The sequence below is a fragment of the Panulirus ornatus genome, chromosome 3 (assembly GCF_036320965.1).
Source record: "Panulirus ornatus isolate Po-2019 chromosome 3, ASM3632096v1, whole genome shotgun sequence".
Classification (NCBI taxonomy): Eukaryota; Metazoa; Arthropoda; class Malacostraca; order Decapoda; family Palinuridae; genus Panulirus; species Panulirus ornatus.
In genome coordinates, this window is record NC_092226.1 from 64886003 (window position 1) to 64911733 (window position 25731).

The 25731-nt window shown below is 41.0% G+C and overlaps 1 protein-coding gene and 1 long non-coding RNA gene across 4 annotated transcripts in view; one reads left to right on the top strand and one right to left on the bottom strand.

Annotated features, from left to right (window-relative positions):
• LOC139763030 (uncharacterized) overlaps positions 1-25731 on the top strand; it is a 45804-nt gene that overhangs the window by 6299 nt on the left and 13774 nt on the right. For both annotated transcript variants that reach the window (XR_011716019.1, XR_011716018.1), the window contains exon 2: positions 3624-3779. This is a non-coding gene — a long non-coding RNA (uncharacterized lncRNA). The remainder of the gene's footprint in view (positions 1-3623; positions 3780-25731) is intronic.
• The window catches only part of LOC139762916 (CUGBP Elav-like family member 1), a 464351-nt gene continuing 452007 nt past the window's right edge, over positions 13388-25731 (bottom strand). Inside the window, exons 16-17 of one of the 2 annotated variants that reach the window (XR_011715864.1) lie at positions 14349-14637; positions 13391-13934 (exon numbers count right to left, since the gene is read on the bottom strand). The gene's annotated coding sequence lies outside the window, so the exon portion shown is untranslated. Of the gene's footprint in view, positions 14638-25731 lie in introns of both variants that reach the window. The other variant, XM_071688195.1, reaches the window with a different exon arrangement.

Here is a 25731-nt window from a genome sequence, read left to right on the forward strand (position 1 = left end):
TATGTTTGAAGGAATAGTGGTTCCAACAATGTTGTATGGTTGCGAGGCGTGGGCTATGGATAGAGTTGTGCGCAGGAGGATGGATGTGCTGGAAATGAGATGTTTGAGGACAATGTGTGGTGTGAGGTGGTTTGATCGAGTAAGTAACGTAAGGGTAAGAGAGATGTGTGGAAATAAAAAGAGCGTGGTTGAGAGAGCAGAAGAGGGTGTTTTGAAATGGTTTGGGCACATGGAGAGAATGAGTGAGGAAAGATTGACCAAGAGGATATATGTGTCGGAGGTGGAGGGAACGAGGAGAAGAGGGAGGCCAAATTGGAGGTGGAAAGATGGAGTGAAAAAGATTTTGTGTGATCGGGGCCTGAACATGCAGGAGGGTGAAAGGAGGGCAAGAAATAGAGTGAATTGGAGCGATGTGGTATACAGGGGTTGACGTGCTGTCAGTGGATTGAATCAAGGCATGTGAAGCGTCTGGGGTAAACCATGGAAAGCTGTGTAGGTATGTATATTTGCGTGTGTGGACGTGTGTATGTACGTGTGTATGGGGGTTGGGCCATTTCTTTCGTCTGTTTCCTTGCGCTACCTCGCAAACGCGGGAGACAGCGACAAAGTATAAAAAAAAAAAAAAAAAAAAAAAAGTCTGTTGAGTATTCCTGGTAAATTATATGGGAGGGTATTGATTGAGAGGGTGAAGGCATGTACAGAGCATCAGATTGGGGAAGAGCAGTGTGGTTTCAGAAGTGGTAGAGGATGTGTGGATCAGGTGTTTGCTTTGAAGAATGTATGTGAGAAATACTTAGAAAAGCAAATGGATTTATATGTAGCATTTATGGATCTGGACAAGGCATATGATAGAGTTGATAGAAATGCTCTGTGGAAGGTATTAAGAATATATGGTAAGGGAGGCAAGTTATTAGAAGCAGTGAAAAGTTTTTATCGAGGATGTAAGGCATGTGTACATGTAGGAAGAGAGGAAAGTGATTGGTTCTCAGTGAATGTAGGTTTGCGGCAGGGGTGTGTGATGTCTCCATGGTTGTTTAATTTGTTTATGGATGGGGTTGTTAGGGAGGTGAATGCAAGAGTTTTGGAAAGAGGGGCAAGCATGAAGTCTGTTGTGGATGAGAGAGCTTGGGAAGTGAGTCAGTTGTTGTTCGCTGATGATACAGCGCTGGTGGCTGATTCATGTGAGAAACTGCAGAAACTGGTGACTGAGATTGGTAAAGTGTGTGAAAGAAGAAAGTTAAGAGTAAACGTGAATAAGAGCAAGGTTATTAGGTACAGTAGGGTTGAGGGTCAAGTCAATTGGGAGGTAAGTTTGAATGGAGAAAAACTGGAGGAAGTAAAGTGTTTAGATATCTGGGAGTGGATCTGGCAGCGGATGGAACCATGGAAGCGGAAGTGAATCATAGGGTGGGGGAGGGGGCGAAAATCCTGGGAGCCTTGAAGAATGTGTGGAAGTCGAGAACATTATCTCATAAAGCAAAAATGGGTATGTTTGAAGGAATAGTGGTTCCAACAATGTTGTATGGTTGCGAATCGTGGGCTATGGATAGAGTTGTGCGCAGGAGGGTGGATGTGCTGGAAATGAGATGTTTGAGGACAATGTGTGGTGTGAGGTGGTTTGATCGAGTAAGTAACGTAAGGGTAAGAGAGATGTGTGGAAATAAAAAGAGCGTGGTTGAGAGAGCAGAAGAGGGTGTTTTGAAATGGTTTGGGCACATGGAGAGAATGAGTGAGGAAAGATTGACCAAGAGGATATATGTGTCGGAGGTGGAGGGAACGAGGAGAAGTGGGAGACCAAATTGGAGGTGGAAAGATGGAGTGAAAAAGATTTTGTGTGATCGGGGCCTGAACATGCAGGAGGGTGAAAGGAGGGCAAGGAATAGAGTGAATTGGATCGATGTGGTATACCAGGGTTGACGTGCTGTCAGTGGATTGAATCAGGGCATGTGAAGCGTCTGGGGTAAACCATGGAAAGCTGTGTAGGTGTGTATATTTGCGTGTGTGGACGTGTATCTATATACATGTGTATGGGGGTGGGTTGGGCCATTTCTTTCGTCTGTTTCCTTGCGCTACCTCGCAAACGCGGGAGACAGCGACAAAGAAAAAAAAAAAAGTTTGTTGAGTATTCCTGGTAAATTATATGGGAGGGTATTGATTGAGAGGGTGAAGGCATGTACAGAGCATCAGATTGGGGAAGAGCAGTGTGGTTTCAGAAGTGGTAGAGGATGTGTGGATCAGGTGTTTGCTTTGAAGAATGTATGTGAGAAATACTTAAAAAAGCAAATGGATTTGTATGTAGCATTTATGGATCTGGAGAAGGCATATGATAGAGTTGATAGAGATGCTCTGTGGAAGGTATTAAGAATATATGGTGTGGGAGGCAAGTTGTTAGAAGCAGTGAAAAGTTTTTATCGAGGATGTAAGGCATGTGTACGTGTAGGAAGAGAGGAAAGTGATTGGTTCTCAGTGAATGTAGGTTTGCGGCAGGAGTGTGTGATGTCTCCATGGTTGTTTAATTTGTTTATGGATGGGGTCGTTAGGGAGGTGAATGCAAGAGTTTTCTTTGATAACATGATTACTGGATCTTATTTCTTAAGAAAAAATAAGGGTTTCGAAGGATTTCTGCTCCTCTGCAACTTTTTTTCCACATGGGGTTAGTCAAAAAAATTATTTTTTTCACTGAAACACTTAATTCTCAATATACTAATCAAAACACAGAGGCAGTAATCTTATCCTAAAGGACACCTTCCATTGCTCCCTTACCTACCCTGCTTTCGCCCACCTACACACACTATATCAAGTTAGACTGAATGATGCAAGACAACAGCATCACCCAGAATGCAGTAAGATGTAAGACCTTGTTAATATTGTGGTTTAGCATAAGAAAATAGCTTTTAACTCATATTTTTATGTAATGAATATAGACATATGAATGTCAAGATACATAAACAAAATATATAAGTATTGATGCTGAATGTCCTATTAAGAGCATGAGCAAGAACATGATGGACAACCTTTGGAGCAAGAAGCTCCTACTCAATCCTGTTCTCATTTCCTTGCAATGCCTCTGAAATTACCAGCCCCAGTGCAGAGAAAAACTAAATATTTTTTCTCTTGAATATTAGTGATCTATATTTTATTACAGAAAATAATGAAAATAGTAGTATTTTCTTTATGTTGGGGTGGGAGGGGGTTGTAGATAGAATAATGCATGGGCTGGCAGTTTGGATGCTCATCCCTGTAAGTATATGATAACAATGGTTTTTATCCAGGGATGATTTATTCTCTTTATGCCTTACCACATTTCACACTTTTTTTCAGTGCTTGATTTCATTCTTCGCATGTATTTTTTTGTATTTTATACATAATATGTGCATTCTGTTCTTAAAATTTTTTGCATTCATACGTTAGATGCACAGATGAAGCTTCACTTACATGAGTAAATGAATGTATAACTTACTTTACTCAAGGAATATCAACATTAATACCACAGAAATTGTTACTGTTATTCTAAATCTAACTACAGTAGTGCATGCTATACATTAGTCATCCTTCCTAGATGACCTATGTCCACTATCAGTGACATTCTGTTTGTGACTTGAGATGTTTAATATTCTTTGCAGGTGAGGCAGTAGGCTCCCAGTGACAACAATGGTTAATGGATGGAACAAATATCGGGTGGAATTTTAAATGGTGCTGGGAGCCAATTAAATGTTGTATGATGTGTGGAATTTTAGCTTCACGACATGATGCCATATGATACGTATAACATCGAAAAGGTTAGTGATGATACGGCTTTGCCAAATACCCTTCATGGTTGGAGTGTAACCACTTGGAGGAAGAGTGGTAACATCTGTATATCCAGTGCATTGACATCTGTACATCCATTGTAGTGCCTCTATTTTCAATCCAAGTGAGGAAAGTTTTTATTATGCTAGGGGCTTTGACCCAAAATAGCATGAAAATACAAGTGTGGACCCAAAATAGCATGAAAATACAAGTGTGGTGTGAATGGGGACATCACCCTTAGATGAAGCCCAGTTTAGTCATGAAAGATTTATGGGTGACAATAATATCAAAGAGCAGCCAGGTATTCAGTGTAAAAACAAGTACCAGTCACCAAGTCCTACCTAACTATATCCTTTCTCCAACTTTCCATGAGCCACACTAAATTAGTTTTTCTTAACTTGTGCTTAGGCCAGAGTAGCAAGCAAACGTACCAAAATATATTTTTACTTAAGAAATGATAGCATTATTTTTTCATACCTGTCCTGTAGTAAGTTGATTGAAAGTTTCAGATTTGCAAAATAGCAGACTACTCCTCATGTAATATGTTATTTTATTGGCTTTCAATATCATTTGAAATCCCAGCTGATATTTAATTCCACTAATTACCTATACAGAAGTCCTTTAGTCTATTTTACCCACCATGATATCAAGGTTTGAGTGTCCATGGTTTTTCACAGCCCCACTAAAATTTTTCCAGGCACTGGCATGTGTCATGTGTCCACAGGCTGTTTGAAGCCAGCCTGGCAGACCACTGTTTCTAGGGAAAAGCAGCAGTAATGTCATAACCAGGTAGTGTAGCTAGGCTGAGCATCAAGGTAGCCTTTTATTTGGTTTCTACTTTTCTAGAATAAGTGTGGGTTTTTTTTTTTTTTTTGAAGTATAACTTGCTTACTTTTAATTAACCTTGAAGTCTTCATGATAGGACATATGATATGCTACTTAAAAGCAGCACTTTCACTAACCCCATATTTCCCATAGGCCCTGTACCTTACCAACTGTGGATTTGCCAATCATAGGTGTCTTCCAAGAATATAACCCCCATGGTAAGAAAGGGTCTACAGCTCATGAAGCCTATTCTGTACAAGTAAGGGGTAGGGGATAGAGTATAAAGGGACCCCTGAGTGATTTATGGATTAGATATTGTTTTGAAAGTTAGATTTTTGTGAGTTTAATTGGGGTATGGGAGTGCACAAAGGAATTCTAATGGCAACAGACCTTTCGAGGTAGTTTGTCATTGTGGGAGAGATCAGAAACTCACAGAGTAGAGTAGTAAAGATTAGAGAGCATACAGATAAGTCATAGAGAATAACTTACAAATTGTTGTTGTGGCTAAGGAGGTGCAAATAATGTAAGTTGTGGACATGAAACAAAGTATTTATCAAGTCTATTCTTCAATCTTTCCATATATTAGCAATCCTGTTGAAGAAAAAGTACTTTGTCTCATTAAAGGTAAAACATTTGCAAGTGAGTTTCTATCATTATCATGAATAAAATCAGATGAATCAGAATCAAGTAACTGATAGATCAAAATTATCAAAGCATTTTATTAATTCTGAATACTTTATTGGATCATCTCAACATTCTAAGTTAATTTTAATTTAATTCATCATTGCTCTGCTAGTACAATTTATTTTTCAGGCCAGCGATTGTCTTTATAACTCTACGCTGTACACTCTTCAGTTAGTGTGTCTTTTTTTAGGTAAGGTGTCCAAAACCGGAGATAGAATTCAAGATTTGGACAAACCAGTGAATTGTAAAAAGTCAGGATGATTTCCCTGAACTTAAATTCAAAGGCCCTGCCTATGAGACCAAGAATTTTGTTAGGTATTTTCATTGCTCCTGTGCCCTGCTTACTTGGTTTTAGGTTTCCAAAGATTATTATGCCCAAGTCTTTTTCCTCATTTACTATATACAGTACACCAGAATGTGTACTGTGGCCTGCCTTTTTTATTTTACTATAGATGTGTAAAACTTTGCACTCATTGGTATTAAAATTCATTTGCTGTGTATTTTCTGTTACTTTTGGATACTAATCTTACATATCATAAAAGATTTTTTTTTTTCACACACTGATGGAATTTCTGGACCATGTCCTCTGCTTAAATGTTAAATGTTAAAAGGTAACATTTTTATCGGAATATTGACTGTAGGTCAGTTCTGTATCACGTGGAACATAAGGCAAAGCTTCGTTATGTCACAGCCAGCCAGCCTTATTCACTTTCTGTCTCCTTTCTAAAGTAATAGAAAGTAGAGCCTAAATGTCTCCCAGTTTTATTTTATGTAAATATGAGATATCTGTTTGTTAGAAAAGTACAATGTAACACTGAATATGGAGGAACATATTTATCCCTGGGGATAGGGGAGATATCCTTGGGGATAGGGGAGATATCCCTGGGGATAGGGGAGATATCCCTGGGGATATGGGAGTTATCCCTGGGGATAGGGGAGAAAGAATACTTCCCACGCATTCCTCACGTGTCGTAGAAGGCGACTAAAGGGGATGTGAGCGGGGGGCTAGAAACCCTCCCCTCCTTGTATTTTAACTTTCTAAAAGGAAACAGAAGAAGGAGTCACGCGGGGAGTGCTCATCCTCCTCGAAGGCTCAGATTGGGGTGTCTAAATGTGTGTGGATGTAACCAAGATGAGAAAAAAGGAGAGATAGTTAGAATGTTTGAGGAAAGGAACCTGGATGTTTTGGCTCTGAGTGAAACGAAGCTCAAGAGTGGTTTGGGAATGTCTTGGGACTAAAGTCAGGGGTTAGTGAGAGGACAAGAGCAAGGGAAGGGGTAGCACTACTCCTGAAACAGGAGTGGTGGGAGTATGTTATAGAGTGTAAGAAAGTAAACTCTAGATTGATATGGGTAAAACTGAAAGTTGATGGAGAGAGATGGGTGATTATTGGTGCATATGCACCTGGGCATGAGAGGAAAGATCATGAGAGGCAAGTGTTTTGGGAGCAGCTGAATGAGTGTGTTAGTGGTTTTGATGCACGAGACCAGGTTATAGTGATGGGTGATTTGAATGCAAAGGTGAGTAATGTGGCAGTTGAGGGAATAATTGGTATACATGGGGTGTTCAGTGCCGTAAATGGAAATGGTGAAGAGCTTGTGTAGATTTATGTGCTGAAAAAGGACTGGTGATTGGGAATACCTGGTTTAAAAAGAGAGATATACATAAGTATACGTATGTAAGTAGGAGAGATGGCCAGAGAGTGTTATTGGGCTACATGTTAATTGATAGGTGCGCAAAAGAGAGACTTTTGGATGTTAATGTGCTGAGAGGTGCAACTGGAGGGATGTCTGATCATAATCTTGTGGAGGCGAAGGTGAAGATTTGTAGAGGTTTTCAGAAAAGAAGAGAGAATATTGGGGTGAAGAGAGTGGTGAGACTAAGTGAGCTTGGGAAGGAGACTTGTGTGAGGAAGTACCAGGAGAGACTGAGTACAGAATGGAAAAAGGTGAGAACAAAGTAGGTGAGGGGAGTGGGGGAGGAATGGGATGCATTTAGGGAAGCAGTGATGGCTTGTGCAAAAGATGCTTGTGGCATGAGAAGCATAGGAGGTGGGCAGATTAGAAATGGTAGTGAGTGGTGGGATGAAGAAGTAAGATTATTAGTGAAAGAGAAGAGAGAGGCATTTGGACGATTTTTGCAGGGAAATAATGCAAATGAGTGGGAGATGTATAAAAGAAAGAGGCAGGAGGTCAAGAGAGAGGTGCAAGAGGTGAAAAAAAAAGAGGGCAAATGAGAGTTGGGGCGAGAGAGTATCATTAAATTTTAGGGAGAATAAAAAGATGTTTTGGAAGGAGGTAAATAAAGTGCGTAAGACAAGGGAACAAATGGGAACTTCAGTGAAGGGGGCTGATGGGGAGATGATAACAAGTAGTGGTGATGTGAGAAGGAGGTGGAGTGAGTATTTTGAAGTTTTGTTGAATGTGTTTGATGATAGAGTGGCAGATATAGGGTGTTTTGGTCGAGGTGGTGTGCAAAGTGAGAGGGTTAGGGAAAATGATTTGGTAAACAGAGAAGAGGTAGTAAAAGCTTTGCGGAAGATGAAAGCCGGCAAGGCAGCAGGTTTGGATGGTATTGCAGTGGAATTTATAAAAAAAAAGGGGTAGACTGTGTTGTTGACTGGTTGGTAAGGTTATTTAATGTATGTATGATTCATGGTGAGGTGCCTGAGGATTGGCGGAATGCTTGCATTGTGCCATTGTACCAAGGCAAAGGGGACAAAGGTGAGTGCTCAAATTACAGAGGTATAAGTTTGTTGAGTATTCATGGTAAATTATATGGGAGGGTATTGATTGAGAGGGTGAAGGCATGTACAGAGCATCAGAATGGGGAAGAGCAGTGTGGTTACAGAAGTGGTAGAGGATGTGTGGATCAGGTGTTTGCTTTGAGGAATGTATGTGAGAAATACTTAGAAAAGCAAATGGATTTGTATGTAGCATTTATGGATCTGGAGAAGGCATATCATATAGTTGATTGAGATGCTCTGTGGAGGTATTAAGAATATATGGTGTGGGAGGCAAGTTGTTAGAAGCAGTGAAAAGTTTTTATCGAGGATGTAAGGCATGTGTACGTGTAGGAAGAGAGGAAAGTGATTGGTTCTCAGTGAATGTAGGTTTGCGGCAGGGGTGTGTGATGTCTCCATGGTTGTTTAATTTGTTTATGGATGGGGTTGTTAGGGAGGTGAATGCAAGAGTTTTGGAAAGAGGGGCAAGTATGCAGTCTGTTGTGGATGAGAGAGCTTGGGAAGTGAGTCAGTTGTTGTTCGCTGATGATACAGCGCTGGTGGCTGATTCATGTGAGAAACTGCAGAAGCTGGTGACTGAGTTTGGTAAAGTGTGTGAAAGAAGAAAGTTGAGAGTAAATGTGAATAAGAGCAAGGTTATTAGGTACAGTAGGGTCAAGTCAATTGGGAGGTAAGTTTGAATGGAGAAACACTGGAGGATGAAGTGTTGTAGATATCTGGGAGTGGATTTGGCAGCAGATGGAACCATGGAAGCGGAAGTGAATCATAGGGTGGGGGAGGAGGGGGCGAAAATTCTGGGAGCCTTGAAGAATGTGTGGAAGTCGAGAACATTATCTCGGAAAGCAAAAATGGGTATGTTTGAAGGAATAGTGGTTCCAGCAATGTTGTATGGTTGCGAGGCGTGGGCTATGGATACAGTTGTGCACAGGAGGGTGGATGTGCTGGAAATGAGATGTTTGAGGACAATATGTGGTGTGAGGTGGTTTGATCGAGTAAGTAATAATAGGGTAAGAGAGATGTGTGGTAATAAAAAGTGTGGTTGCGAGAGCAGAAGAGGGTGTTTTGAAATGGTTTGGTCACATGGAGAAGATGAGTGAGGAAAGATTGACCAAGAGGATATGTGTGTCGGAGGTGGAGGGAACGAGGAGAAGTGAGAGATGAAATTGGAGGTGGAAAGATGGAGTGAAAAAGATTGAGTGATCGGGGTCTGACCATGCAGGAGGGTGAAAGGCATGCAAGGAATAGAGTGAATTGTAAAGATGTGGTATACCGGGGTCGATGTGCTGTCAGTGGATTGAACCAGGGCATTTGAAGCGTCTGGGGTAAACCATGGAAAATTCTGTGGGGCCTGGATGTGGAAAGGGAGCTGTGGTTTCGGTGCATTATTACATGACAGCTAGAGACTGAGTGTGAACGAATGGGGCCTTTGTTGTCTTTTCCTAGCGCTACCTCGCACACATGAGGGGGGGAGGGGGTTGTTATTTCATGTGTGGCGAGGTGGCGATGGGAATGAATAAAGGCAGACAGTATGAATTATGTATATGTCTATATATGCATATGTCTGTGTGTGTATATATATATATGTATACGTTGAGATGTATAGGTATGTATATTTTGCGTGTGTGGACGTGTATGTATATACATGTGTATGTGGGTGGGTTGGGCCATTCTTTTGTCTGTTTCCTTGCGCTACCTTGCTAATGCGGGAGACAGCGACAAAGCAAATATATTTATGATTGAAAATAAACGGTCAGAATACACTTGTAGTACATAAGAATAATGGAAAAAAGAAAAAATTGTGATGGATATGATGTGAATATGAGCAGAGTAACACTATAGATGCTTATAACTGTACATAAACAGACAATGCAGTAAACCATAAATGCCAAAATGAATAGATCACCTGAAAGTGGGAGGGTTAGTGACATCTGCACTTAAGTGGTTGTCAAGTTGCACTCCTCTGACCCAGGTAGCTGTCTTTTCTTTCTGCTTCACTAACATTTGGACTACTGGCATTCTGTCTACAAACACAATCTCTCTTTGTCACATGTTACCTTTGAAAACACATAACTCTTGCCGTTCGTTCTTTGTAATTCTAGATTTTCAAGCGGTGAGCACTACGCACAAGCCCTGCCTTTTGGCAAAATGGTAGTAGTAGTAGTAGTAGTAGTAGTTATGGACATTTAGGCTGGAACATTAGGTAGAAACATTAGATACAAGTAGTAGGTAGGAGCATTAGACAGACGTACAGTAGTCATTAGGAACATTAGGTAGGAGCCTCTGTAAACACTGTGCTAGAGTTACCCTCTGCCAGTGAGTGAGGCATGAAAGGCTAAGAAGCAGCACTGGAGTTCTTTACTTATGGAGACTGTTGCTATGGCCACCCCTATGAGGGAGTTCCAATTGGAACAGGTGTCGTAGATATAGATAGATAGATAGAAGGGGTCAATAAGACTTTGTCTTCCTAAACATACTGAATGAGTTAGTGCTCAGATTCACATATATTAAAGGGGATCTGTTGCTTGCTGGGATGTGAAGACTTGTGGACTATTGCTGTATATATACATGGTGGGACTTTGTGAAATTGTATATCTAGCTAAAAGCTATCAGTCTGACATTTTGAGCAGTAAAACCATGATATTTCACTGTATGGCTGATTTTTGGAAGTATGTTTATGTAAGTCACAAATGATCATGGGTTACAAGCATTAATTGACTTAGGCTTTCTGTTAGGCTTAGAAGTGAATACTTATGAGAGTTTTTAACACTGTTAAAGAAGTATTGAGAGAAACTGGTTGCATATGTAGTGACCGTTATTTTAACAAAGTTACACAATATATCTTAAAGAATAATTGAGAGAAACTGGTAGCACATGTAGTGATTGTTATATTAACAAAGTTACACGATATATCTAATCACCTGTTAGTAAATATGAGGATATAATCTTGACTCACCTCGAAAACTTGTTTTTGTCTGCTGTCTTAGCAACAACTGTAGTAGCATAAAATTTCACAAGCATAAATTTTTATTACTTATGGATTATGTTTTTTGCATCTCTAGAATACATGATAAGGGAAGATATATGTCGCTACCTTGCTAATGCAGAAACCGGCAATCAAGTATGAAAATAAAATGCAAGGGTGAGTACTATCAATCAAAATAGTATCTGATAAGTAATGTACATGACATTAAGACACATTGGATGAATTCTTTTTGGGAAATGGTAGAGGACCAGGCATGAAGAGGGTAGCCTTGCATACCACAATGGTTACCATGTATGTACAACATTTGCTGCTGGTTGTAACTAACATCTTCCATGTGAATATTTTTTTTCACTTATCGCCATCTCCCACGTTAGCGAGGTAGCACAAGGAAACAGATGAAAGAATGGCCCAGCCCACCTACATACACATGACAAGGAAACAGATGAAAGAATGGCCCAAACCACCCACATACACATATATACATAAACACCCACACACGCACATGTACATACCTATACATTTCAACGTATACATACATATACACAGATATATACATATATACACATGCACATATTCATATTTGCTGCCTTCATCCATTCCCGTCACCACCCCACCACACATGAAATAGACACCCCCCCACACACATACACACACACACACCCTTGCGTGAGGTAGCACTAGGAAAAGATAGAAAGGCCACATTCGTTCACACTCAGTCTCTAGCTGTCATGTGTAATGCACCGAAACCACAACTCCCTTTCCACATCCAGGCCCCACAAAACTTTCCATGGTTTACCCCAGACACTTCACATGCCCTGGTTCAATCCATTGACAGCACACTGACCCCGGTATACCACATCGTTCCAGTTCACTCTATTCCTTGCACGCCTTTCATCCTCCTTTATGTTCAGGCCCCGATTGCTCAAAATTTTTTTCACTCCATCCTTCCACCTTTAACTTTGTCTCCCACTTCTTGTTCCCTCCTCCACCTCTGGCACATATATCCATTTTGTCAGTCCTTCCTCACTCATTCTCTCCATGAGACCAAACCATTTCAACACACACTCTTCTGCTTTCTCAACCACACACTTTTTATTACCGCACATCTCTCTTACCCTTTCATTACTTACTCGATCAAACCAATTCACACCACATATTATCCTCAAACATTTCATTTCCAAGACAACCATATAACATTGTTGGAACCACTCTTCCTTCAAACATACCCATTTTTGCTCTCCAAGATAACATTCTCGCCTTCCACACGATAACATTCTCGCCTTCCACACATTCTTCAACACTCCCAGAACCTTCATCCCTTCTCCACCCTGTGACTCACTTCCACTTTCATGGTTCTGTCTGCTGCTAAATCCACTCCCAGTTATCTAAAACACTTTACTTCCTCCAGTTTTTCTCCATTCAAACTTACATCCCAATTAACTTGTCCCTCAACCCTACTGAACCTAATAACCTTGCTCTTATTCACATTTACTCTCAGCTTTCTTCTTTCACACACTTTACCAAATTCAGTCACCAGCTTCAGCAGTTTCTCACCTGAATCAACCACCAACACTGTATCATCAGCAAACAACAACTGACTCTCTTCCCAAGTCCTCTCATCCACAACAGACTGCATACTTGCCCCTCTCACCAGAACTCTTGCATTCACCTCGCTAACCACCCCATCCATAAACAAATTAAACAGCCATGGAGACATCATGCACCCCTGCCACAAACCAACATTCACTGGGAACCAATCACTTTCCTCTCTTCCTACTCGTACACATGCCTTACATTCTTGGTGAAAACTTTTCACTGCTTCTAGCAACTTACCTCCCACACCATGTACTCTTAAAACCTTCCATGAAGCATTCTATCAACCCTATCATATACCCTCTCCAGATCCATAAATGCTGCATACAAATCCATCTGTTTTTCTAAGTATTTCTCACGTACATTCTTCAAAGCAAACACCTGATTTACACATCCTCTACCACTTCTGAAACCACACTGCTCTTCCCTAGTCTGATGCAGAATGTTACGTATGTTTATATTAACTTATTAACTGGGAATGACAGTGTAAAGGTGGTAGCCTTGCATGCACTGCCTTGTATGCATGACATTTGCTGCTGGTTGTAACTAACATCTTCCATGTGAATATGATATATATGTTTATATGAACTGAGAATGACAGTGTAACGACTTATCCATGTTAGACACATACAGTAAACAGTATGTGCATGGTAGTGCTTAAAAGTTACTTTGCACATCAACAAGGAGTAAATGCATCTGTTGATTATATCCTAAGTAGCCTTTGGTACTCATACATTTATTAGATATATTAGTAAGTAGGTAAGATAAAGAGTAATGTTATTTCATGTTTATTACATTAATATTTGGTATAAACACCTCCTGTGTCCAGAACACTGTTCAAGTGTCAAGGAATGGAAGCCACTAACTCTGATGTCAGTTGTTGTCCCACTGGAATACCAAGTATTTCCATGCTTGCAAGGCATTACTGTTCACCTTAGCGTGACAACAATGGCATTTGTGTGGGGATTTCTTTTTCCTCATGACAGCCCAGATATACCACTTGGATTCAGGCTGGGATTTGGGTGGGTGTGGCAGCACTATGATTTCTAGGTATTCCTTGAATTATGCCGTAAAAGCATGATAGGCGTGGATTAGGTTATTATCATGGAAGAGGTAAAAAGGCTCTGGCTTAGGGTAGAGCAGTGCTCTCATAGAGGGTAACATTATCTCTTCCAACACCTGAACATACTTTCTCTCATGAAATGATCCAGGCTCACATCTGCAAGCTTTCCTACATCCTCTGCATGTATCCATCCAAACAACCCTGCAGTTACATGTCAACTCCTCGCAGTACCCACAACATGATGGGTGTCGAATCTGAAAATGAAAACCTATTAAGCCATTGGCAACAGTACTCGATCTAGGAACAAATATTGAATATTGTATGAAATGACAAATTGTATCATCTTTGGATAAACTAAAACCTGATGACTGAAGATCGATGTTCTGGAAATGTCAAATTACTATAAAGCAGGAAAAACAAAGAAAATATTAGTCTTACAGAAAGTAGCATCCATAATCCTATTAGATTATGCTCATACAGGAGTTAAAACTACAACGACAATTTGTATCATGGCACTGATAAACATGATAAAGTGCTGACAAAGTAATATATTACATTATGAGGGTAGTATAGGTCTGTCATCTCAAATAGGCACATACTTCATCATTTTCAATTATAGTTTGCTATTTATTTTGGTAAGAGAAAGAGAGGATGTGTTTGACAGATACCTAGTGCTTGGTTGTTGCCAAACATAACCTGCTGCTGAAGGGGTATCCGTAGAGAACATTTTCTTTTTACAGGAAATGACCTGCTCCCATAAGCAAATGGATTAGTTGGCATACTCCAGTGCATATACCATTCTCTGCTCCATATTGGATCTTAATGCAGGTCTCCACCTATGCACCCAATGCCATGGTGTCTGTTGTGGTCAGTTTGATGGCTGCATCATAAACCGAGGTGATTGCGAATAGTGGAAGCACTAGTGAATGGTCGGTCACAGATTGAAGCTGCAATAGCCTGCACCAGGAATAGATAAAGGGCCTCATTAATATGGTTACTTATATACATTCTAAACAGAGCAGTATAAAGAATTGATACATGGTTTCACTAAAGTACCGTATTGGGAACCTGTTCTTATTCTGGTGTTGTGCAGCGAGGGCGGCCACTATGACACTGGTTGTCTGTGCTACCAGTGTCTTCACATCAATGTATCCACAATGCTACAGTACTGTAGGACATGCCAAATATACCAAGCAATTTCGGCCTTGCTATAACCCACATTGTAAAGGTCAATAATCACTCCATGCATATCCTATGTTGGCTCCACGGTGAATGACATGATCATGACATAATGGTCTCAAAATCAACCTTAGAGTGTTATTTGCCTAGCGAAGCATGGGACACCTTACCTGAAACACCTCAAAACCTCCTAATGATAAGGGCATATATATATATATATATATATATATATATATATATATATATATATATATATATATATATATATATATATATCTTTCTTTCTTTTCTTTTAAACTATTTGCCATTTCCCGCATTAGCGAGGTAGCGATAAGAACAGAGGACTGGGCCTTTTTTGGAATATCCTCACCTGGCCCCCTCTGTTCCTTCTTTTGGAAAAAAAAAAAAAAAAAAAAGAGAGGGGAGGATTTCCAGCCCCCCGCTCCCTCCCCTTTTAGTCGCCTTCTACGACATGCAGGGAATACGTGGGAAGTACTCTTAATCCCCTATCCCCCCCCCCCAGGGATAATATATATATATATGTATATATATATGTTATCCTTGGGGATAGGGGAAAATGATTTGGTAAACAGAGAAGAGGTAGTGAAAGCTTTGCGGAAGATGAAAGCCAGCAAGGCAGCAGGTTTGGATGGTATTGCAGTGGAATTTATTAAAAAAGGGGGTGACTGTATTGTTGACTGGTTGGTAAGGTTATTTAATGTATGTATGACTCATGGTGAGGTGCCTGAGGATTGGCGGAATGCGTGCATAGTGCCATTGTACAAAGGCAAAGGGGATAAGAGTGAGTGCTCAAATTACAGAGGTATAAGTTTGTTGAGTATTCCTGGTAAATTATATGGGAGGGTATTGATTGAGAGGGTGAAGGAATGTACAGAGCATCAGATTGGGGAAGAGCAGTGTGGTTTCAGAAGTGGTAGAGGATGTGTGGATCAGGTGTTTGCTTTGAAGAATGTATGTGAGAAATACTTAGAAAAGCGAATGGATTTGTATGTAGCATTTATGGATCTGGAGAAGGCATATGATAGAGTTGATAGAGATGCTCTGTGGAAGGTATTAAGAATATATGGTGTGGGAGGAAAGTTGTTAGAAGCAGTGAAAAGTTTTTATCGAGGATGTAAGGCACGTGTACGTGTAGGAAGAGAGGAAAGTGATTGGTTCTCAGTGAATGTAGGTTTGCGGCAGGGGTGTGTGATGTCTCCATGGTTGTTTAATTTGTTTATGGATGGGGTTGTTAGGGAGGTAAATGCAAGAGTTTTGGAAAGAGGGGCAAGTATGAAGTCTGTTGGGGAGGAGAGAGCTTGGGAAGTGAGTCAGTTGTTGTTCGCTGATGATACAGCGCTGGTGGCTGATTCATGTGAGAAACTGCAGAAGCTGGTGACTGAGTTTGGAAAAGTGTGTGGAAGAAGAAAGTTAAGAGTAAATGTGAATAAGAGCAAGGTTATTAGGTACAGTAGGGTTGAGGGTCAAGTCAATTGGGAGGTGAGTTTGAATGGAGAAAAACTGGAGGAAGTGAAGTGTTTTAGATATCTGGGAGTGGATCTGGCAGCGGATGGAACCATGGAAGCGGAAGTGGATCATAGGGTGGGGGAGGGGGCGAAAATCCTGGGGGCCTTGAAGAATGTGTGGAAGTCGAGAACATTATCTCGGAAAGCAAAAATGGGTATGTTTGAAGGAATAGTGGTTCCAACAATGTTGTATGGTTGCGAGGCGTGGGCTATGGATAGAGTTGTGCGCACGAGGATGGATGTGCTGGAAATGAGATGTTTGAGGACAATGTGTGGTGTGAGGTGGTTTGATCGAGTGAGTAACGTAAGGGTAAGAGAGATGTGTGGAAATAAAAAGAGCATGGTTGAGAGAGCAGAAGAGGGTGTTTTGAAGTGGTTTGGGCACATGGAGAGGATGAGTGAGGAAAGATTGACCAAGAGGATATATGTGTCGGAGGTGGAGGGAACAAGGAGAAGAGGGAGACCAAATTGGAGGTGGAAAGATGGAGTGAAAAAGATTTTGTGTGATCGGGGCCTGAGCATGCAGGAGGGTGAAAGGAGGGCAAGGAATAGAGTGAATTGGAGCGATGTGGTATACCGGGGTTGACGTGCTGTCAGTGGATTGAAGCAGGGCATGTGAAGCGTCTGGGGTAAACCATGGAAAGCTGTGTAGGTATGTATATTTGCGTGTGTGGACGTATGTATATACATGTGTATGGGGGGGGGGTTGGGCCATTTCTTTCGTCTGTTTCCTTGCGCTACCTCGCAAACGCGGGAGACAGCGACAAAGTATAATAAAAAAAAAAATATATATATATATATATATATATATATATATATATATATATATATATATAAAAAGAGAGGGGAGGATTTCCAGCCCCCTGCTCCCTCCCCTTTTAGTCGCCTTCTACGACACGCAGGGAATACGTGGGAAGTACTCTTAATCCCCTATCCCCAGGGATAATATATATATATATGTATATATATATATATATATATATATATATATATATATATATATATATATATATATATATATATATTATCCCTGGGGATAGGGGAGAAAGAATACTTCCCACGTATTCCCTGCGTGTCGTAGAAGGCAACTAAAAGGGGAGGGAGCGGGGGGGCTGGAAATCCTCACCTCTCATTTTTTCAATTTTCCAAAAGAAGGAACAGAGAAGGGGTCCAGGTGAGGATATTCCCTCAAAGGCCCAGTCCTCTGTTCTTAACGCTACCTCGCTAACGCGATAAATGGCGAATAGTACGAAAGAAAGATATATATATATATATATATATATATATATATATATATATATATATATATATATATATATATTTTTTACATACTATTCGCCATTTCCCGCATTAGCATGGTAGCTCTAAGAACAGAGGAATGAGCATTTGAGGGAATATCCTCACTTGGTCCCCTTCTCTGTTCCTCTTTTGGAAAATTAAAAAAATAATGAGAGGGGAGGATTTCCGGCCCCCCGCTCCCTCCCCTTTTAGTCGCCTTGTACGACATGCAGGGAATACGTGGGAAGTATTCTTTCTCCCCTATCCCCAGGGATAATATATGTATATATATATATATATATATATATATATATATATATATATATATATATATATATATATTTGCTTTGTCGCTGTCTCCCGCGTTTGCGAGGTAGCACAAGGAAACAGACGAAAGAAATGGCCCAACCCACCCCCATACACATGTATATACACACACGTCCACACACGCAAATATACATACCTATGCATCTCAATGTACACATATATATACACACACAGACACATACATATATACCCATGCACATAATTCACACTGTCTGCCTTTATTCATTCCCATCGCCACCTCGCCACACATGGAATACCATCCCCCTCCCCCCCTCATGAGTGCGGGGTGTCACTAGGAAAAGTCAACAAAGGCCTCATTCGTTCACACTCAGTCTCTAGCTGTCATGCAATAATGCCCAAAACCACAGGTCCCTTTCCACATCCAGGCCCCACACAGCTTTCCATGGTTTACCCCAAACGCTTCACATGCCCTGATTCAATCCACTGACAGCACGTCAACCCCGGTATACCACATCGATCCAATTCACTCTATTCCTTGCCCGCCTTTCACCCTCCTGCATGTTCAGGCCCCGATCACTCAAAATCTCTTTCACTCCATCTTTCCACTTCCAATTTGGTCTCCCACTTCTCCTCGTTCCCTCCACCTCCGACACATATATCCTCTTGGTCAATCTTTCCTCACTCATTCTCTCCATGTGCCCAAACCATTTCAAAACACCCTCTTCTGCTCTCTCAACCACGCTCTTTTTATTTCCACACATCTCTCTTACCTTTACATTACTTACTCGATCAAACCACCTCACACCACACATATATATTATCCCTGGGGATAGGGGAGAAAGAATACTTCCCACGCATTCCTCACATGTCGTAGAAGGTGACTAGAGGGGACGGGAGCGGGGGGCCAGAAATCCTCCCCTCCTTGTATTTTAACTTTCTACAATGAGAAACAGAAGAAGGAGTCACACGGGGAGTGTTCATCCTCCTCGAAGGCTCAGATTGGGGTGTCTAAATGTGTGTGGATGTAACCAAGATGTGAAAAAAGGAGAGATAGGTAGTATGTTTGAGGAAAGGAACCTGGATGTTTTAGCTCTGAGTGAAATGAACCTCAAGGGTAAAGGGGAAGAGTGGTTTGGGAATGTCTTGGGAGTAAAGTCAGGGGTTAGTGAGAGGACAAGAGCAAGGGAAGGAGTAGCACTACTGAAACAGGAGTTGTGGGAGTATGTGATAGAATGTAAGAAAGTAAATTCTAGATTATTATGGGTAAAACTGAAGTTGATGGGGAGAGATGGGTGATTATTGGTGCATATGCACCTGGGCATGAGAAGAAAGATTGTGAGAGGCTAGTTAGTGTTTTGGGAGCAGCTAAATGAGTGTGTTAGTGGTTTTGATGCACAAGACCGGGTTATAGTGATGGGTGATTTGAATGCAAAGGTAAGTAATGTGGCAGTTGAGGGAATAATTGGTATACATGGGGTGTTCAGTGTTGTAAATGGAAATGGTGAAGAGCTTGTAGATTTATGTGCTGAAAAAGGACTGGTGATTGGGAATACCTGGCTTAAAAAGCGAGATATACATAAGTATAAGTATGTAAGTAGGAGAGATGGCCAGAGAGCATTATTGGATTATGTGTTAATTGACAGGCACGTGAAAGAGAGACTTATGGATGTTAATGTGCTGAGAGGTGCAACTGGAGGGATGTCTGATCATTATCTTGTGGAGGCGAAGGTGAAGATTTGTAGAGGTTTTCAGAAAAGAAGAGAGAATGTTGGGGTGAAGAGGGTGGTGAGAGTAAGTGAGCTTGGGAAGGAGACTTGTGTGAGGAAGTACCAGGAGAGACTGACTACAGAATGGAAAAAGGTGAGAACAAAGGAGGTAAGGGGAGTGGAGGAGGAATGGGATGTATTTAGGGAAGCAGTGATGGCTTGCGCAAAAGATGCTTGTGGCATGAGAAGCATGGGAGATGGGTTGTTTAGAAAAGGTAGTGAGTGGTGGGATGAAGAAGTAAGATTATTTGTGAAAGAGAAGAGAGAGGCATTTGGATGATTTTTGCAGGGAAAAAATGCTAATGAGTGGGAGATGTATAAAAGAAAGAGGCAGGAGGTCAAGAGAAAGGTGCAAGAGGTGAAAAAGAGGGCAAATGAGAGTTGGGGTGAGAGAGTATCATTAAATTTTAGGGAGAATAAAAAGATGTTCTGGAAGGAGGTAAATAAAGTGCGTAAGACAAGGGAGCAAATGGGAACTTCAGTGAAGGGGGCTAATGGGGAGGTGATAACAAGTAGTGGTGATGTGAGAAGGAGATGGAGTGAGTATTTTGAAGGTTTGTTGAATGTGTTTGATGATAGAGTGGCAGATATAGGGTGTTTTGGTCGAGGTGGTGTGCACAGTGAGAGGGTTAGGGAAAATGATTTGGTAAACAGAGAAGAGGTAGTAAAAGCTTTGCGGAAGATGAAAGCTGGCAAGGCAGCGGGTTTGGATGGTATTGCAGTGGAATTTATTAAAAAAGGGGGTGACTTTATTGTTGACTGGTTGGTAAGGTTATTCAATGTATGTATGATTCATGGTGAGGTGTCTGAGGATTGGCAGAATGCTTGCATAGTGCCATTGTACAAAGGCAAAGGGGATAAGAGTGAGTGCTCAAATTGCAGAGGTATAAGTTTGTTGAGTATTCCTGGTAAATTATGTGGGAGGGTATTGATTGAGAGGGTGAAGGCATGTACAGAGCATCAGATTGGGGAAGAGCAGTGTGGTTTCAGAAGTGGTAGAGGATGGGTGGATCAGGTGTTTGCTTTGAAGAATGTATGTGAGAAATACTTAGAAATGCAAATGGATTTGTATGTAGCATTATGGATCTGGAGAAGGCATATGATAAGAGTTGATAGAGATGCTCTATGGAAGGTACTAAGAATATATGGTGTGGGAGGCAAGTTGTTAGAAGCAGTGAAAAGTTTTTATCGAGGATGTAAGGCATGTGTACGTTTAGGAAGAGAGGAAAGTGATTGGTTCTCAGTGAATGTAGGTTTGTGGCAGGGGTGTGTGATGTCTCCATGGTTGTTTAATTTGTTTATGGATGGGGTTGTTAGGGAGGTGAATGCAAGAGTTTTGGATAGAGGGGCAAGTATGCAGTCTGTTGTGGATGAGAGAGCTTGGGAAGTGAGTCAGCTGTTGTTCGCTGATGATACAGCGCTGGTGGCTGATTCATGTAAGAAACTGCAGAAGCTGGTGACTGAGTTTGGTAAAGTGTGTGAAAGAAGAAAGTTAAGAGTAAATGTGAATAAGAGCAAGGTTATTAGGTACAGTAGGGTTGAGGGTCAAGTCAGTTGGGAGGTAAGTTTGAATGGAGAAAAACTGGAGGAAGTAAAGTGTTTTAGATATCTGGGAGTGGATCTGGCAGCGGATGGAACCATGGAAGCGGAAGTGAATCATAGGGTGGGGGAGGGGGCAAAAATCCTGGGAGCCTTGAAGAATGTGTGGAAGTCGAGAACATTATCTCGGAAAGCAAAAATGGGTATGTTTGAAGGAATAGCGGTTCCAACAATGTTGTATGGTTGCGAGGCGTGGGCTATGGATAGAGTTGTGCGCAGGAGGGTGGATGTGCTGGAAATGAGATGTTTGAGGACAATGTGTGGTGTGAGGTGGTTTGATCGAGTGAGTAACGTAAGGGTAAGAGAGATGTGTGGAAATAGAAAGAGCGTGGTTGAGAGAGCAGAAGAGGGTGTTTTGAAATGGTTTGTGCACATGGAGAGAATGAGTGAGGATAGATTGACTAAGAGGATATATGTGTCAGAGGTGGAGGGAATGAGGAGAAGTGTGAGACCAAATTGGAGGTGGAAAGATGGAGTGAAAAAGATTTTGAGTGATCGGGGCCTGAACATGCAAGAGGGTGAAAGGCGGGCAAGGAACAGAGTGAATTAGATCGATGTGGTATACCGGAGTCGACGTGCTGTCAATGGATTGAATCAGGGCATGTGAAGCATCTGGGGTAAACCATGGAAAGTTCTGTGGGGCCTGGATGTGGAAAGGGAGCTGTGGTTTCGGGCATTATTACATGACAGCTAGAGACTGAGTGTGAACGAATGGGGCCTTTGTTGTCTTTTCCTAGCACTACTCGCACACATGAGGGGGGAGGGGGATGTTATTCCATGTGTGGTGAGGTAGCGATGGGAATAAATAAAGGCAGACAGTATGAATTATGTACATGTGTATATATGTATATTTCTGTGTGTGTATATATATGTGTACATTGAGATGTATAGGTATGTATATTTGCGTGTGTGGACGTGTATGTATATACATGTGTACGGGGGTGGGTTGGGCCATTTCTTTCGTCTGTTTCCTTGCGCTACCTCGCAAACGCGGGAGACAGCAACAAAGCAAAATAAAAAAAAAATTATATATATATATATATATATATATATATATATATATATATATATATATATATATATATATATATATATTCCCTGGGGATAGCGGAGAAAGAATACTTCCCACGTATTCCCTGCGTGTCGTAGAAGGCGACTAAAAGGGGAGGGAGCGGGGGGCTGGAAATCCTCCCCTCTCGTTTTTTTTTAATTTTCCAAAAGAAGGAACAGAGAATTGGGCCAGGTGAGGGTATTCCCTCAAAGGCCCAGTCCTCTGTTCTTAATGCTACCTCGCTAATGTGGGAAATGGCGAATAGTTTGAAAGAAAGAATATATATATATATATATATATATATATATATATATATATATATATATATATATATATATATATATATATATATATAAACTCCCAAACACGCACATATACATACCTGAACATTTCAACGTATATGTACATATACATACACAGACATATACATATATATATACACATGTACATATTCATACTTGCTTGACTTCATCCATTCCTTTTGCCACCCCACCCCACAGGAAACCAGCATCGCTATTCTTTGCTTCAGTGAGGCAGCACCAGGAATACAGACAAAAAGGCCACTTTTGTTCACACTCAGTCTCTAGTTGTCATGTGCAATGCACTGAAACCACAGATCCCTATCCACATCCAGGCCCCATATACCTTTCCATGGTTTACCCCAGATGCTTCACATGCCCTGGTTTAGTCCATTGACAGCACGTCGACCCTGGTATACCACATCGTTCCAATTCACTTTATTCCTTGTATGCCTCTCACCCTCCTGTATGTTCAGGCCCCGATTGCTCAAAATCTTTTTCTCTTCATCCTTCCACCAATTTGCTCTCCTGCTTCTCCATGTTCCCTCCACCTCTGACACATACATTATTGGAAATTCTGTATTTTTTATGTTCTTTGAACTGTAATACACCCACACCATCCAAATTGGATGTCAAATGCTCCATCATTTAATCTTTCTTCTGAGGGCCTTTTGCGGTCCTATCAACCAACGAAGAGGTCTATGTAGTTAACCCAGTTCACAAAACTTGGAAGGTGTTCTTGAGTATTTCTTAGAAATTGTAATATAATTGCCTTGGAAGGGATAGTATAGTGTATAATAAGCCACAGATGGTGTTAGCTGACTTCACCAGATATTGGTTTCACTATGGGTGAGAAGTCACCCCTTAGTAAAACTATATCATCATCTGTAAGGAGTAAAGTCTTGTCAAAGACCTTCTTGCTCCAAAGGAGTCCATCATTTCTCTATTCCTGCAGAGAGTGTTGCCTTGAAGCCAAAACAAAGACAGTATTTTAATAGTTATTGACTTACATTATGAAAGTTGAAGAAAATCCTTGTGATTGCCTTTCTGATGCAATTAAATATTTTTTTCAACTTTTTAAAGCATCTTCGTAACTTGCATATCAGACAGGAAACTAGTTTACATCTGTAAATCATGCTTTTCTTTTTTTTTCATGCTTGTTTGCTTTTTACTTCATAGCAAGGTTGTGCCTGGAACAGGTAAAGAATGACCTCATTTGTTTACATCAGCTCTCTAGCTCTCATGTATAATGCATCAAAACTAGATTCCCTTCATCAACAGCCAAACTTCACAAAACACTTTGTGGTTTCCAGTGATTGCTTCATATTCATTGATTCATTCCACTGACAGCATATTACCTTCTGTATACCACATAACTTTAATTCTATAATGTGTGTACTTCACACCCATCTGCATGTTTGGGACCTGAATCCATACATATGCATACTTTACACTCATCTGCATGTTTGGGACCTGAACTCATACAGCCTTTTTCACCCCATCATACTACATAGCCATTTTTCTCTTGGGTCTTGTGGCATACTAGTACACATCTTTGTCTTGTAGGATCAATCTTAACAGTACCTTACACTGTTATTTTGATGTCTAAATACTCATGGTTTAAAAAGCGAGATATACATAAGTATACTTATGTAAGTAGGAGAGATGGCCAGAGAGCGTTATTGGATTACGTGTTAATTGACAGGCGTGCGAAAGAGAGACTTTTGGATGTTAATGTGCTGAGAGGTGCAACTGGAGGGATGTCTGATCATTATCTTGTGGAGGCTAAGGTGAAGACTTGTATGGGTTTTCAGAAAAGAAGAGTGAATGTTGGGGTGAAGAGGGTGGTGAGAGTAAGTGAGCTTGGGAAGGAGACCTGTGTGAGGAAGTACCAGGAGAGACTGAGTACAGAATGGAAAAAGGTGAGAACAATGGAAGTAAGGGGAGTGGGGGAGGAATGGGATGTATTTAGGGAATCAGTGATGGATTACGCAAAAGATGCTTGTGGCATGAGAAGAGTGGGAGGTGGGTTGATTAGAAAGGGTAGTGAGTGGTGGGATGAAGAAGTAAGAGTATTAGTGAAAGAGAAGAGAGAGGCATTTGGACGATTTTTGCAGGGAAAAAATGCAATTGAGTGGGAGATGTATAAAAGAAAGAGACAGGAGGTCAGGAGAAAGTTGCAAGAGGTGAAAAAAAGGGCAAATGAGAGTTGGGGTGAGAGAGTATCATTAAATTTTAGGGAGAATAAAAAGATGTTCTGGAAGGAGGTAAATAAAGTGCGTAAGACAAGGGAGCAAATGGGAACTTCAGTGAAGGGCGCAAATGGGGAGGTGATAACAAGTATTGGTGATGTGAGAAGGAGATGGAGTGAGTATTTTGAAGGTTTGTTGAATGTGTTTGATGATAGAGTGGCAGATATAGGGTGTTTGGGTCGAGGTGGTGTGCAAAGTGAGAGGGTTAGGGAAAATGATTTGGTAAACAGAGAAGAGGTAGTGAAAGCTTTGCGGAAGATGAAAGCCGGCAAGGCAGCAGGTTTGGATGGTATTGCAGTGGAATTTATAAAAAAAAGGGGGTGACTGTATTGTTGACTGGTTGGTAAGGTTATTTAATGTATGTATGACTCATGGTGAGGTGCCTGGGGATTGGCTGAATGCGTGCATAGTGCCATTGTACAAAGGCAAAGGGGATAAGAGTGAGTGCTCAAATTACAGAGGTATAAGTTTGTTGAGTATTCCTGGTAAATTATATGGGAGGGTATTGATTGAGAGGGTGAAGGCATGTACAGAGCATCAGATTGGGGAAGAGCAGTGTGGTTTCAGAAGTGGTAGAGGATGTGTGGATCAGGTGTTTGCTTTGAAGAATGTATGTGAGAAATACTTAGAAAAGCAAATGGATTTGTATGTAGCATTTATGGATCTGGAGAAGGCATATGATAGAGTTGATAGAGATGCTCTGTGGAAGGTATTAAGAATATATGGTGTGGGAGGAAAGTTGTTAGAAGCAGTGAAAAGTTTTTATCGAGGATGTAAGGCATGTGTACGTGTAGGAAGAGAGGAAAGTGATTG